Genomic DNA, 17,427 nt, shown 5'->3' on the forward strand with positions numbered 1-17,427 from the left:
ATATGCTGGTTATCAAGTGGGAAGTTAGATATGGTATGGATTGTCACTTCACGTGTAGGTTAGTAGGAACTATATTGTGTACCTAGCATGTCTTGTGGAGAATTATAATCGTCCGATAATGATAATGATTAAATCTTATTTCCTGCTCTTATCAGTTTTAAAACCACATATATGAAATATCTTTCGTTGACCATATTTTTGTCTACAGTTCGGTATGTACATGTGTGGTCTTAATATTTAGGTGACTAAGTATTGGAATTCACTGGCAGGTATGGTGTGCATTATCACCGAGCCTGAGTCTCAAAGATCAAGGTCATGGGTTCGAATCTCCAACATTCAGTATGTTCATCCAACGTTATAGTGAAGATCTTGACGATGAATTAGGATTTTGACATTATCTGAAAGAGTTCGGTCAAAGATCAGTAATTTTAAGAGTTTAGTGAGATATTATTGAAGTGGAGAGTGTAGTGGCTGAGGCCAAGACCAGTGGTGTCCAGTGAGTACTGAAGATGATGACCCTTGTCCTGCCCCATTAGGTCAGGTCAAATGGCACTTAGCGAGGTAACGAGTTAGAGTCAAGAACAGAGGCAAGTATTTGGGGAGCAAGTGAGTGAGTGTGTCAGCAGTTATGATGTAAGAGACCAGGTATTAGTGATGGTGATTTAAATGCGTAGGTAAGTAATGTGGCAGTGGAAGGTATAACTGAGGCGCATGGAAATGGTGAACAACTTGTGTTGTGTGTGTGTAAAGGACTGGTGTTGGGAATACCTGGTTTGTAAAATGTGATATACATAAATATATGTATGTGAGTAGGAGAGATGGCCAGTGGGCATGACTGGATTACATGTTAATTGAAAGACGTGTAAAAGAAAGACTTTTGGATATAAATGTGCTGAAAGGGGCTGCTGGAGGCGACAGTGGAGACGACAGTGAAGATCTGAAGAGGTTTTCGAAACACAGGAAACAATATCGGGGAGAAGTGAATGGCGAGAGGAAGTGAACTTGGAAAAGAGATTTGTGTGAAGAAATACCAAGAGAGATTGAGTGCCACATACACTCTTACTGTGTAGAGATGACGTAAAGATGTTGATGAACAGAGGAGTTGGTATATGACATGAAAAAGTTGGAGAATAAATGAAGGAAAGATTGAGATATACAGATGTCTGGCGGTCCGCCATGATGGTTGTCCATCTAGCCAGCTGGATTATTATTTATAAGTTGTGTTTAGTTGTAGGTCCAAGTTTGTTGTCAGGATATAATGTTGACTGCCAGTGAGTACCTGGCTGGCGCGGGTGCCACAAGGCTGGGTCAAGTGTAGTGTAAGTGTGGTCTAGGGATGGTGTGTGTACCACTTGTAGATGATGGGCCGCATCATGACCTGCCGGTTATAACATCTTGACCAAGATCTTCTCCACCTGCTGCTGCTGCTACACTTGCAACTCTCCTTTTTTAAGGCCGTTTTTATGCTTCATGTAACTTTGTCTTTTTTAAATTATTCTAAAGCTATAACTACAAAATTATTTTTACTATGTAGTTTCTGTGAAAATATACTCTGAAAGCACATCGCTGTCGTCTTCCAGGCATTGCCCATCTGATACAATAATTGGTGGCAGGTGACAGTTGATATAGAGTGGTTGAGGCCAGCGTGACCACGTGGGGTTTGTAACTGGTTGAGGCCAGCGTGACCACGTGGGCTTGTGACTAGTTGAGGTCAGCGTGACCACGTGGGGCTTGTGACTGGTTGAGGTCAGCGTGACCACGTGGGGCTTGTGACTGGTTGAGGCCAGCGTGACCATGTGGGGCTTGTGACTGGTTGTGGCCAGCGTGACCACGTGGGGCTTGTGACTGGTTAAGGCCAGTGTGACCAGGTGGGGCTTGTGACTGGTTGAGGCCAGCGTGACAACGTGGGGTTGTGACTGGTTGAGGCCAGCGTGACCAAGTGGCGCTTGTGATTGGTTGAGGCCAGCGTGACAACGTGGGTCTTGTGACTGGTTGAGGCCAGCGTGACAACGTAGGGTTGTGACTGGTTGAGGCCAGCGTGACCAAGTGGCGCTTGTGATTGGTTGAGGCCAGCGTGACCACGTGGGCCTTGTGACTGGTTGAAGCCAGCGTGACCATGTGGGGCTTGTGACTGGTTGAGGCCAGTGTGACCACTGGGGTTGTGACTGGTTTAGGCCAGCGTAACGACTTGGGGCTTGTGACTGGTCTTAATAAGGCCAGTGTGACCACGAGGGGCTTGTGATTGGTTCAAGCCAGCGTGACCACGTGGGGCTTTTGACTGGTTAAGGCCAGCGTGACTACGTGGGGTTGTGACTGGTTGAGGCCAGCGTGACCACGTGGAGTTGTGACTGGTTGAGGCCAGCGTGACCACGTGCAGTTGTGACTAGTTAAGGCTAGCGTGACCACTGGGGTTGTGACTGGTTGAGGCCAGTGTGACCACGTGGGGTTGTGACTGGTTGAGGCCAGCGTGACCACGTGGTGCTGTGACTGGTTAAGGCCAGCATGACCACATGGTGCTCTGACTGTTTGAGGCCAGCGTGACCAAATGAGTTTGTGACTGGTTGAAGCCAGCGTGACCACGTGGGGTTGTGACTGGTTGAGGCCAGCGTGACTACGTGGTGTTGTGACTGGTTGAGGCCAGCGTGACCACGTGGGGCTGTGACTGGTTGAGGCCAGCGTGACCACGTGGTGCTTGTGACTGGTTAGGCCAGCTGTGACCACGTGGGTTGCTTGACTGTTTGAGGCCAGCGTGACCAAGTGAGTTTGTGACTGGTTGAGGCCAGCGTGACCACGTGGGGTTGTGACTGGTTGAGGCCAGCGTGACTACGTGGGGTTGTGACTGGTTGAGGCCAGTGTGACCACGTGGGGTTGTGACTGGTTGAGGCCAGAGTGACCATGTGGGGCTTGTGACTGGTTGAGGCCAGTGTGACCACGTGGGGTTGTGACTGGTTGAGGCTAGCGTGATCACGTGGGGTTGTGACTGGTTGAGGCCAGCGTGACCACGTGGGGTTGTGACTGGGATGTTGACATGTTGTGGTCGGCGTCCACAAGGTCGTTATCTTAGTATTTCAGGAACGGAGGAAGATCCACAGTGGACGTTTTACAAACACAATGTTGAATCATCACAACTTTTACCGAATCTGATTGAAATCAATGAATGAAATATTTCAAATATGAAAAAATAAGACAAAAGAAAAAGAATGATTATTAATTCTTTCATTTTTTTACGATTATCTGAAATAATTGCCAGATACTCCAACCTTAGTGACAGTTTCTCTTTGTCTCATGTAGTCATAAAATCCCTACCTGTCTTTACCATGAATGGAAATGATCAATGAATCATTACATTTACTTTGACTCCAATTGGCTCTTCCATTATCTATATATAATGAAATTTGTTCATAGAAATTAAAGGTCAGAGGAGGATAGATAGATCTACTTTTTCATGACTAATAGTGTTGTTCTTTGACAATATGCTGTACTGACCTAAGTTTATACGTATTACAGTAACGATATGAGAAGTTGATGATATTCCAGGTAAAGGTACAGATTACATCAGTAAACATACCTCTTACATAACTAACCCTGCCTGCCACCTGTGAGAGAAAGAAACTCTCATGATCTTAATGTGTTCATTTGGAAGGATTCTAATGCCTGGTATCCAGGAAATGATATGCATACTGTAATACAGTGATCAATATTGTACGTCATAATGTAAGTGGTGAGTGACTAACTATAGCTGTAATATTACCTGTTCATTCTTGCTACTAACACATGACACCAAGTTGCCTGTTAGTCTTATTACGTACATTAATACACTGTTGTCTTGGCTTTACATCTCTACTATTGATGACACCTAAATCCTTCTCCTGCCTTGATAGTTTTATTTCCACATCTTAAGATGATACTGTAGTTTGCCTGCTATGTGTACACAGTGTAAACATATGTCTACGGTGAATATCACTGGCCATTGTACACTGACGTTGTTCAGCAATGTAGACCCAGGAGAGAACCTTAGACAGCATTACGGTATTTTGTGATGGACGAAAACTTGACTCAATACAAGAAAAATAATTACACCTTTACTGAGTCTGAGAACCTATCATTGATTGTCATAGAATCCAGATGTAAAATGTATATTGCTACCGGATTTCTATAGAAAGTACGTGGGACATTGTATTTAAGCAAATTATCTAATACGATAATGAATGAAATCCCATAACTTTTCTGTAGCACAGGGTACAGAAATGTATGTAACGTGAAACCGGTAAAATTAACATATCTAACATAAAGATTTCTATTTTGCAGATAACATAAATGTTTTACATGTAGAAATCAGTAATATCTTCAATAACCTAAACATAATACCATCAAATTTTATATTACAAGGTTTTCATCCGGGTTTTACTCATTAAAACGATATTGCCTACAGAAAAGTGATGTAGTTATTATCAGCACAAGATTTACAAGGTTTTAAACAAGTTATGAGTTTATATTCTTCCAAACTTTAGTACGATCCTTTATGTATACTTTCAAAAATAGACCTGTTTATTTTACTGTGACGAACACTAATGAAAAAATTATCCGCGTGTTACTTAGAAATATCATTCATGAATTAAACTAAAGTATTTTTCAGAGAAAATGTATACTGATATAAAAAAAACAGACAATCAAGTTTGATAAACTAGTTTATTAAATGACAAATAAAGAATATATGTGAATTTCAACAATTTTATTAACATCACAAAACCAAATACATAACCCAAATAATATAAATCATCAAAAGTTATAAAAAAGAAGCCTTCTCATGACGTAAGCACTTATAGTATCGGCGGAATCCGGTAACACCTCTTGAATATCATGTGGAAGACAGAGTCGAGTGGCTAGGCTCAGAAGCATGTTCTCCACTTCAACTGACTAATGATATGTTAAGGATAAAGACAACACAAACCACATACATCGATTGTGAGGATGGAATCAGGGATGAAACATCTATAACTAGAAAGGTTAAAGATACAAAGATGATGAAATACCTTTACCTGGGATCAGTAGCACCTGTGGTAATGGACACACCTTTGTAATGCTTGATCACTTACAACTGATCAACTTTAATACGAAAGTCTTAGGTATTGTCCCTCAGGAAAACTTTTTATAAATATTTATAAAACACATATATATGTTAGATATACACTATCTCTAGAATATATCTTTACCTGGGACGTGTAACACTTGTGTGGATAGACACAACTTTGTAATGCATGATCCATTACACGAAATGAACTTCACTAACGAAGAGTTATACAACGCGACGTTGGAGAACATTAATCAAATACCTATACAGAATTTTTATGTTAGATAAGAGGCATTTATTAGAAGTGAACATAAGAAATGATGATGAAAGAAAAGGGACATAGATGTAAATATTTTGTTAAAAGATGAAATACTAGCTCTTTGTTCTTTTTTTTCAGATACCCAGAAGAAAATATATTCTGTAGTTTACTTATGTATATGTTTGTGTTTTTCATAACTATTTTCATCTTTAATGTTCAAGGATTCTGGCTTAAAGAACTTGGTTCTGAACAACTATCATAATGCAACACAATACACATTGATCATAAACAAATTATTTATCACAATAACCATTATGTTTGTACCTGATTCTTTACGTCCTCATGTAAGACACACGCACACTACCATTAACTTTTCATTAGCTATTTGTTATAATTTTACTGTGAGTTACATAGAGTTAGATGCATGTTGCCACGGGCTCACTGTTCCCACGGGTTACTGTTAATCAGGATGTTTGAACACGTAAGAGCTGATCTGTTATTTGAACACGTTGTTGAATGGGTGTTGACGGACTCCAATACAACCCTGTCAGTGTGACCTGAGGGGACACACTGGCCAGCATCGTCACACTGTTCACTAGAGTGTGTCGTAGTGTGTCATAAGACTTTAGCCCAGAGTACTACACATGTACGTATACGTTTGTTTGTTTTTTTTTGTAATAAATCTACAAAGGCCGCCTGATCTTCATTAAGTGCCACTGACGTAGAAGACCTGAATCCCTTCCTCTCAACTCAACCTTACAAATGGTGCTAAGTAAAAACCTACGTGACCACAGACGACCGTCACATCTACTTCATATTTCTACGTCTGGTGTTGCCAGCAGTCATACAAGCCTACCTGACACAGTCTTGGTGCTCGCTCCATTGGACATTAAGGGCGGAAACTACGGCCAGCTACGTTCTCCATCACCCGTACCTCAATGCACTGAAGATACGCCTTTATTGCACTGCTGACACTGTGTCGCTTGCAAGGGCATCAAGACAGCGCCACCGCCGGGGAGTGTTGTCATCACATCCAGACGTGTCAAGCAAGGTCAGCCATCCTGCCAACACCAACGTGGAGGTCATCTTGTCAACCGCTCCAGAGACGCGTCATCATCAGCCGTGGCGACATCCCAGACGTCAGCATCGCGTGGTCCAGCCCTTGTCGCTCACTAAACTTTCCTGCTAGCGAGTCGCTCCTCTGCACACGTCTTCACCTCGCTACACCAAGCGAGCCGCTACTCTGCACACGTCTTCACCTCGCTACACCCAGCGAGTCGCTACTCTGCACACATCTTCACCTCGCTACACCCAGCGAGTCGCTACTCTGCACACACCACCTCGCCACACCCAGCGAGCCGCTACTCTGCACACGTCTCCACCTCGCTACACCCAGCGAGTCGCTACTCTGCACACGTCTCCACCTCGCTACACCCAGCCAGCCGCTACTCTACACACATCTTCACCTCGCTACACCCAAGACGTCTTCGTGAGCGAATCTCCCATTCAGATAAGAACAGTGTCAAAATGGTTCACTCTGTGAGGTATACTCCTTTTGTGTGTTACTAGTTCTTAGTCTATAAATATAGACATATATATACTTTTGGGTAATATGAATAATCATCTTTGTAGTTTAGCAAATTAATCTAAGTTTTCAGTTATACTTGCATATATTCTTTCTTATGTTTTCATACATTGGTACCATTGTTTTTAGTGATGACTACTTTCACATACAGAATCTTGTATTCATATGTTATATTGTTATGCCAGACTTTTTACTGCCTTTATTTCATTACAATATTTTCAAATGATATTCACGTCATGTATTTTGGATTAGGATAATAGTGTTAATTGTATTTTGATTTTCTAGAGGGGATTATTACTTAAACACTTTAAGTCAGATTGTATTACATGTCCGAAGATATTCCACGCGGTAATCGTAAAGGTTCATATGTACTCAGGAAATTACCTAGAATCCCTTATTATAAACGGAACCAGCCTTCTAAAATGGCGACGTCACACAAAGTTGTTTTGACAGATTCTGGTGACACAGATGACCCACAGAAACCTCCTTACACGTTACCACACCCACACCCACACCCACCTCCACATCACAAAAACTCAGGACAATCAATTCCTTCACAAAAAACTGCTTTCACTCTAAAACAAGCTAGGGAATCACACGAGTTATTTTATGGTAAACTGTCAAATTCTGATCGGTGGATTAGAAATGCAGAGGACATTGTTGAACATAATGGTGATTCAGGAGACAGAGCGCTTATATCGGCTGCTAAAAATCTCATTGATTTCCACCAGCCTAACAATTACGCTAGGGTTGTCTATGACTCAGATGACATTGGAAACTGTACATCTTGGGAGGAATTTAAAACGTTGTTTGAATTAGGTTGTGAGGAATCATTCTCAGATAGTTTACTACACATCCTTTAACGTGCTCTTAACACAACATACTTGGATGATACGTCAGTCCCTGATCACTGGAGTACCTTACATGGAAGAATGAGATTAGTTAGGTAGGATTATGAATCCTCATCATGCATATCGGCCATGATGAATCCTGAAACTCATGTGCAAACATTCATGCGTTTATTACACATAACCTTCATTCTCAAGGACCTGACCTCCAGACGTAAGACGACGGTTACTTAATGAGAACATCGACCAATCATTGTGGGTCAGTAACAAGAGTGTTGAATTACACTCAAAAGAAAGGTGGATATTCCAACACCAAGACACTGAGGGAGATGGTGTCGGCTTCCCAAAGTGTGAGGAAACATTCTAGTGGTCAACACAATCATTCTTCTCACGGTCAAATAAAGTGATTCAGTGATGACAAACACTCACATAAAGTGACGTGCTTCCGGTGTGGCTAACCAGGACATAAAGCGAATGTGTGTCCTTACACATGGGACTCATTCTCACGTGAGCCTCGACCAGAACAAACGCAGTCAACAACCCATGTCATCACAGCCTCGGTCGTCACAATTCTGCCGACCTAGTCATAATTTCCTCCAGTCAGACATCAGGCTGACCTTCACCCGCTCGCGCCCAACACCACCAAGCAGGTGTTCATATCATAGGAACGCTAGACACACTTCAGCGGAATGCCGAGCATTAGCTAGACAGACGTCACCTAACACAGGTTCATCATGTCATTATCAACAATGACAATCTCTCGCTCATGACAAGACTCCATCACATAAGGAACTCTTAAGACATTTTCGTTCTTCGCCATTTTCTCACATTACAAGTTTCGATTTAGTGGGTTCTTTCCAGGATAAGCCAATCACAATCTTTCCAGGATAAGCCAATCACAATCTTTCCAGGATAAGCCAATCACAATCTTTCCAGGATAAACCAATCATAATCTTTCCAGGATAAGCCAATCACAATCTTTCTAGACAGCGGCGCGGAAGCAGATGTCATTCATTATGATTTTATTCAACCATTAATGGGGCGCACTCAACTTGTTCAATGCTCGGACTTTTATTCATCCCTTCAAAGTTTCTCAAATAAAGATCTCGACGTAAGGGGCACTATTAAAATGAACATTCGCATAGGCAACTCGGTCATTACCGTAACCCCTTACATTGTTCGTGGTGTAACTTTTCCTGCTAACTTGTTACTAGGACGCCACTCTATGTGTGGGCACAACATAAGATATGTCCTATTTATCATGTGGTTTGTGTTGATAATACGTTCCTGCCATTGTCAGAGAAGAGTTCTCACTCAGCCAGAGTCATTAATACATCTGCTCCCACGTGGGCCCTGCTTCACGGTACACAATACGCATCCTTTCTACTTGTCCACGTGATCATTGCCCTGGTAAACTGAAAACCAACATGACTCTGCATAGTGACACATTAACGAAGGTTCCTCTCTCACTTTCTCGAACATGGATGCATGATCATGGACTCAAGACATAGTCAGGGTCATCTCGCACTAAGAGTAGTTGCTGAACCTTCCTCACTAACAGTCACACGACTGTCCATGATAGACGCCTCTATTCATGAGACCCCAGATGGAGAGGTCACCATATACATTGCCAGTACGGGACCCACAACTGTCCGTCTCCGTAGAGGGGCCAAGCTGGTGGAATTCTCCGTTTTGAAGTCCGGAATTCAAGACGAGGAGTTACATGAGTTTAACATCCGTCTAGTCTCACATTCCATTAAACTACCACCACCTACTCCTCCTACCCCTGACTCAGCAGTGCACGGCTCGAGTCAGCTCCCCACCATCACCCCTGACATGATATCCAAGGTAGGATTAACCAAGCATGTTGACCAGTTAACAGACTTACTTAACCAGTATAGGTCTACTATTGCCTTATCAGGAGAACCACTCGGTAGAATTCATTTGGATGTTCACACTATTAACTTAGAGAAAAACACACGTCCCATTGACGTCCCAGCCTATCGATTGCCACACGCGCACAGAGACATAGCAAACAAACTTGTTCAGGACATGTTGAAAGATAATGTTATAATCACGATCACCATGGAATTCACCACTTCTGATCGTTCCGAAAAAGGACGGAACTTTTAGACCAGTCATAGATTTCAGAAAACTCAACAACAAGGTCACTTTGAAAGATGGTTTCCCATTACCAGTGGTATCAGAGCTTCTTCATAGCCTCGGTAACAATAAGGTATTTTCGACTTTGGATTTATTGAGCGGATTTTGGCAGATTCACTTGTCAGAGGAAAGCCGCCCCCTGACTACGTTCAGTACGCCAGATGGTCATTGGCAGTTCATATGCATCATGGCCTTCGGTCTTCATTCCTCACCGGTGATCAGCTTCTCAAGGTTAATGACTAACATTTGTCGTCATGTGTTGGGCAAAGAACTATTGGTTTATCTTAATGATATAATTGTCATGTCTCCAGATATTGCTTTTCATTTCAAAAGTCTTGAGAGAGTATTTCTACGAATTAAGGATGCGAACCTAAAAGTCAAGTTATCCAAATGTTCCTTTCTACAAACAAGAATTAATTACTTAGGTCACACCGTTGATGAAAACGGTATTCAACCTAATGCAGATAAAGCAAAAACTATTATAGAATGGCCAATCCCTTCCACAACAGACAAGGTCAAATCCTTCCCTGGTTTAGCAGGATATTATCGAAGATTTATCGCTATTTTCGCGAAGATCACACACCCCCTAACTTCATTTCTGAAACAGGAAGTTACATTCCAGTGGTCTACAGTGCATTTAACTTATTCAAACAATACTTGATCGAGGCGCCTATCCTTCGATTCCCCAGCTTTGAGAAACCCTTCATTTTGCACACAACGGATGCTTGTAAACAGGGTCTTGGAGCTGTACTGATGCAGGAGTGACTCGCCCGTGTTGTTAAACAAACAATAATTCCAACAGCATTAGTACAGGATTTCTTGAAGTTAGCACATGAATCATCACAGGCCGCACACACAGGCCGCACACCCAGGCGCAGATAGATGCTATAAACAGACTCGTTTGAGGTATTTTTGGCCAAGATGCAGAAAAACATTACAGATCATATTTTGAGGTGCCAAACCTGTAACACTCACAAGGAAAGTCCCACTACCCCGCAGACTGTGTTAAGATATCCTTTACCTTCATACCCATGGGAAAGAGTTCATTTGGACATATTAGGAGGTTTTCCTAGGTTCATGGCAGGCTACAGATACATCTTAATAATCACTGATGCCCTCACGAGATATTGTGAATTAGTCCCCGTTCAAAATAAAGGCGCAGCCACTGTCGCTAGGGCGTTCAAAATATATGTCTTAGACAGACATAATGCGCCGAAGATTTTAGTCACAGATAATGGAGGGGAATTTAATAACTCATTATTAGAAGAACTCTGTAAATTGTATAACATGAGTAAATGTAATATAATGGCACATCACCCAGCCTCGAATGGCCTGGCAGAAAGGTTGAACCGTAAGATCCTCCAGTGTCTTCCCTCCAACATTAATTTTGATCATGATGAATGGGATGAATACCTGTCTGATGTCCAATGTTCATGAAACTCTGTATATCATAAGTCAATTGGAGACACACCCTTCCGCGCCTTACACGGTTTTGATAAAGTGTTGCTGTATGACAACAGCGTCCCCTCCTTCATGTCCAGCGGTCCAGAAATCAATTGTAACGGAAAAATATCGCACGACTCAATTGATTCATCAAAGGATCAAGGAAAATCTAGGTGAAGCCACTACAACCTTCACGAACCAGGCTAATAAATCCGCGAAACCATCAAAGGTACGTGGCTCCCGGACTCTTGGTAATGGTGCAGGAATTTAACTATAGAAGTGAGATTCCTAAACTTGACCCAAAATGTTCTGGTCCCTATAGAGTCTTAGCTCATTTAAAGGGACATAAGTTTAGGGTTTGACATCTAAATACAGGTGACATTCGTGAAGAACATGAGGACCACTTGAAAGTTTTACAGTATTCTGAACATGATCATCCCGGTACCACAACAGACAGTACTTCTCAAACCCCAAACAATGTCACCCAACCACCTTCTACCACTGTTCAGTCTGTCCCCACACCACCACCCTCACATCACCACCACCCTCACATCACCACCACCCTCACATCACCACCACCCTCACATCACCACCACCCTCACATCACCACCACCTTCACATCACCACTACCCTCATACACACATCAATATTCATTAAGACCTCGCCTTTAAGAAGTTGCTAAGTTTATCATTTTCCAGGTTCTTCCCTCTCATGTCCTTATGGTGTCCTCCTGTATATGACACCATGTCAGTACCAGGCGCCCTTCTCACGACTCCCCGCGGGGTCCGCCTCGTGAGGGACACAGTTAAGTTGGGCCTGGAGTGTCTACCCTACACTTACGATAATTTAGTAAAACTAATGGAGGCCGTACCTCGCTTACGCCCTACCTTACTCAAGTTTTACACCAGTTCGTCCATCAGAAATTCTAGTGTTGCTCCTCCAACTTTGTTAAACCAATGGACCTGGAAACTGAATAGTACCTGCGTGATACTGTATGACATAATGCAAGACATTGAATCGCCAGTAAATACTAATGCCAGGATGAACACGAAAAAGCAACGGAGAAGCAAGAGAGGTCTGCTTAATGTTGTAGGGTCCCTCCAATCATATTTGTTTGGTATTGCTACTCAGGAAGAACTTAATTCAGTTAGGAATCAGGTTAGATCCTTACAATTTCAACAACCTAACAACAGGTATATTAAGGCTGAGGTTAAGATCTTAAAACAACATTCTAAATATTTGAATGACATAATGTTAACTGTTAATAACTTGACACAACATGTAGCACTACTGTTAAAGTCTGTTAATACTATATATGCTATAGTGACTATTTCCACATATGTTGATAGTTTATATACCCAAATCACTTATTATGCATATTATTTCACTGGCTTATTGGAAGATGTTAATAATCTGGTAAACCAAGTTGTCACACCATCATTTTTTCCCTTCTCGGAACTCACACGTATCATTAAACAAGCAATGACGTAATTCGGTTGCACCCCAGCTCTCCCTCTGCGTCACGTGGCCAGTTATTACTCCTTACTAACGGTTGACGTGATCCTCGAAGTGGTCATTATCCACATACCATTCACTGACTCCAATACTTACAGCCTTGTGAACGTAATACCATTCTCTTTTAATTATACAAAAGAGTTGCAAAAGACTATCGTCCTTGCTGATAACATAAACTTTCTATTATAAAATATTTATTCCTCATTGATTGCACATCTCTCCTTGGATGATTTAGCATTGTGCTATTGTTGGCGCCAGGGGTTTGAATGATGTTGACGCCAGGGGTTTGAACTTGGTTCACTCGGTTTGTGAGGGAGAATGGGATTACCAAGATTATTTGTATTGAGACTTTAAAGGGTGTTGATATTTGATTTATTATTATACATGAATTTACATTAATTTGTGTATAAATTGTATTTTTGTTCATAGGTCGGTGCACAAATAAGCTGTGCCTGACACGTCATTGTTGGCTGCGGGTTTGCCACGTCGGCAGGCGAAACAGATGTTTGGGTTCACCGCTGTTATTAAACTCAGTACACCAAGAGACTCGAGCTGTTTGATAGCCCCCATGTGGTGCTCCACCTCGCGAGTTATTTTTCACCGGTTTCTCCTCCTATGGGATTTGTGTGGGAGGAACAGGATGCATTTGGATCCGTCAAAAATTGTATTTAGCAAATACTTCAACTTTCAACTGACCCATTCTACATTTTTATTCATTTCATCTCAGTTTTATCACCTTTCTGTTACTGTTCAATATCAACAGTAGCCCGTCTACGTAGTTGGGGCTCTGAAGCAAAGGAAACTTTTTCTAGCCTAGGTTAGGGTAGCATCTAAACCAAACCTAAATGACCTTACCTTAGAAATATGTTCAGACAGTACCTTCTGAAAATATTTCTTAAGGTAAGGTCATGGGGATTAGTTTAGGTGCTAACTAAACCTTGGCTAGAAAAAGTTTGCTTTAAAGCCACAACTAGTTGAAAGGCCTACTTTAAGTGGTGATATTGAAATTCATTTGCTCCAGTGTGCCCCTCCGTCCGTTTGTTTTATGTCCATCTGAAGATGCATACGTTCAATTTCTGATTTAGATTGATTTCCTGTCTTAGTTTCGTCTACGGAATTCTACATCTTCAGTTCAGCACACCATTGTGGTAATGAAGGGAAAGTCACCACATTTACAAGCCAATTGCACGTAGCTTATCCCACCTCGTTAGAGAGAAAACTTACCTGTATTTGAATTAATGAACGGGAACAGAGAAGACAAGATTTTATTACACATTTAGTTTTTTTTTTTTTTTTTCATACTATTCGCCATTTCCCGCGATAGCGAGGTAGCGTTAAGAACAGAGGACTGGGCCTTTGAGGGAATATCCTCACCTGGCCCCCTTCTCTGTTCCTTCTTTTGGAAAAAAAAAAAAAAAACACGAGAGGGGAGGATTTCCAGCCCCCCGCTCCCTTCCCTTTTAGTCGCCTTCTACGACACGCAGGGAATACGTGGGAAGTATTCTTTCTCCCCTATCCCCAGGGATTTAGTATACAACTATATAATTTATATTATATACATTACCACATTTTCTGCACTTTCCATCACAAATTTGCTGAGATCATAGCCTTGAAGTTACCATTACCTTACAACCTTAAGGATGGTGGTCTACAACACCTCTAGATTGATGGAGAAAACGAAAAGTTTCGTTTTACTATTAAGACCACATAAATACGGTAATTCCACTTCACTACCACTAATTACTAGCTATTTTACTTGTTCATTTTCACGGCTAAGATTTTCATCATCTGAGCGAAGCCATACAATAATCGTCCTTATCTACTCTGAGCATTGGATAGCCTCCTGATGATCAAGATTGCTGTTTTGGTTGTCCGTTTCCCTTGTTACTGCTACGCCTCACTGCACACCTTACATGAGTGCCTTCCACAGTATTAGGGACAGCTGCTGGGCCTCACTGTAGCTACTTCTGGGACGGTTGCCAATCTTCCTCGTATTCTCTCATGACCACAGCGCCAAACCGACTCCCGCCATCAGGCCGAGACGCACAAACATTTCTGACAAAATTGAGACAACCGCTGTCGCGTCAGTTTTGACACCAAGTGAATTTATACGACAATTACGTTCAAGATGCTTGGTTTTTCGTTCATGGATTGAACAGAAGCAACCAACGATGGTTGCTACTGCCCAATCCATGAAGTCCCCCCCACCACGGAAAGGTAACCAAGCTTCGGGGGGGATGGGTGTTTACCCTGACGCCAACAGAGAAACTCAATACAACATTTTTATTATAACTTTCCTTAATCTTGAAAAATGAATCAATCAAAGGGAACAATAGCCCCAGTCATATGAAGATTGGCTAACCAAATCTATATAGTTGTCAGTCCTCCTAAAACTTGTATATTTTCGATCATTAGAGCATCCAACCATTCATCTCATATAAGTGTTGCTAAGACCGTTGTCTATTAGTGCAGAGATCTTTTCCTCGGTAAAGAAAGTGTAGCCGGACTCCGCCCTCATGAGGTTACTGCACGACAGCAAAGATCACCCTTTGGTAGACTGTGCTATAGGCAGCACAGCTCCGTCAAAGATCTCACTCCATAAGTGAACTTATATAGATTCCTTTTTTAACATTTTGTCTTGTCTATAAGGAACTCATCAGTTCTTCTCCAGTGAAAGCAAAAAATCATCGAGAAATTCATTTGCCTTCTCAATGTCAGGATCTTGTGGCTCTGTGTGGAGGACGGGGTTGGTGGGCTGTGTGTCTGGCTGTGTCTGGGGAGCGGGGCTGGTGGTCTCTGTGACTGGCTGTGTCTGGGGAGCGAGGCTGGTGGTCTCTGTGACTGGCTGTGTCTGAGGAGCGGGGCTGGTGGTCTCTGTGACTTGCTGTGTCTGGGAAGCGGGGCTGGTGGTCTCTGTGACTGGCTGTGTCTGGAGATCAGGGGAAGTCTTGGGTATAAATTTCAATATACTGTGAGCGATATCGTCTCTCAACCGATTCCTCTCGATCTTCTCTTGCACGGCCTTCATGATACGTTTGGGCGGCTTTCTCCATTTTCTTTGCATTTCAACCGGTGATCCTGCGCCATCGAGCCACATGATACCAGAATAGTATCGTTCCTGTTTCCCAACGGGTCCAATCTTGGTGTCACACATGATGCCGAGTGAACCCAAATGGCGGCCGATGTTTACGTTGGAAGCCACGGGCTCGTTATGTATCTTGCAGTAACTTTCATACCGTTGCTGCAGCTCTTTCCTGCTGATAAGGTACCGCTTCATAGTAATAGTCTTTCCCTTCATTTGAACGAAGGTATTCATGAAACTAACAAAGGAAGCCTTTCCTTTGTAATCCCGTTTGTAGTAACAGAAAGCCATTGAAGACGTGGATTGGGTCAGGCGAAGTTACACAGACTAACAAGACAGTCCTATAATCAATGGTCCTGTATCAGCACTGAACTCGAAATACGTCAGAACGACAATTTCAACCCAGGGCTGGAGGGCCAGTTGATGATATTCTCACGTCTTGCTCAACCAAGTAACCTCGGTTAGACCTTGTTTATATTTAAATATAGTAAAGTTAATATAGTGAAGCTTGATGATTCTATTTATATGTAAGTTGCAATGTAGTTTGTATATATATATATATATATATATATATATATATATATATATATATATATATATATAACAGAGGTATAAGTTTGTTGAGTATTCCTGGTAAATTATATGGGAGGGTATTGATTGAGAGGGTGAAGGCATGTACAGAGCATCAGATTGGGGAAGAGCAGTGCGGTTTCAGAAGTGGTAGAGGATGTGTGGATCAGGTGTTTGCTTTGAAGAATGTATGTGAGAAATACTTAGAAAAGCAAATGGATTTGTATGTAGCATTTATGGATCTGGAGAAGGCATATGATAGAGTTGATAGAGATGCTCTGTGGAAGGTATTAAGAATATATGGTGTGGGAGGCAAGTTGTTAGAAGCAGTGAAAAGTTTTTATCGAGGATGTAAGGCATGTGTACGTGTAGGAAGAGAGGAAAGTGATTGGTTCTCAGTGAATGTAGGTTTGCGGCAGGGGTGTGTGATGTCTCCATGGTTGTTTAATTTGTTTATGGATGGGGTTGTAAAGGAGGTAAATGCAAGAGTCCTGGAAAGAGGGGCAAGTATGAAGTCTGTTGGGGATGAGAGAGCTTGGGAAGTGAGTCAATTGTTGTTCGCTGATGATACAGCGCTGGTGGCTGATTCATGTGAGAAACTGCAGAAGCTGGTGACTGAGTTTGGTAAAGTGTGTGGAAGAAGAAAGTTGAGAGTAAATGTGAATAAGAGCAAGGTTATTAGGTACAGTAGGGGTGAGGGTCAAGTCAATTGGGAGGTGAGTTTGAATGGAGAAAAACTGGAGGAAGTGAAGTGTTTTAGATATCTGGGAGTGGATCTGTCAGCGGATGGAACCATGGAAGCGGAAGTGGATCATAGGGTGGGGGAGGGGGCGAAAATTTTGGGAGCCTTGAAAAATGTGTGGAAGTCGAGAACATTATCTCGGAAAGCAA

Source organism: Panulirus ornatus, chromosome 43, assembly GCF_036320965.1.
Source record: "Panulirus ornatus isolate Po-2019 chromosome 43, ASM3632096v1, whole genome shotgun sequence".
Classification (NCBI taxonomy): domain Eukaryota; kingdom Metazoa; phylum Arthropoda; class Malacostraca; order Decapoda; family Palinuridae; genus Panulirus; species Panulirus ornatus.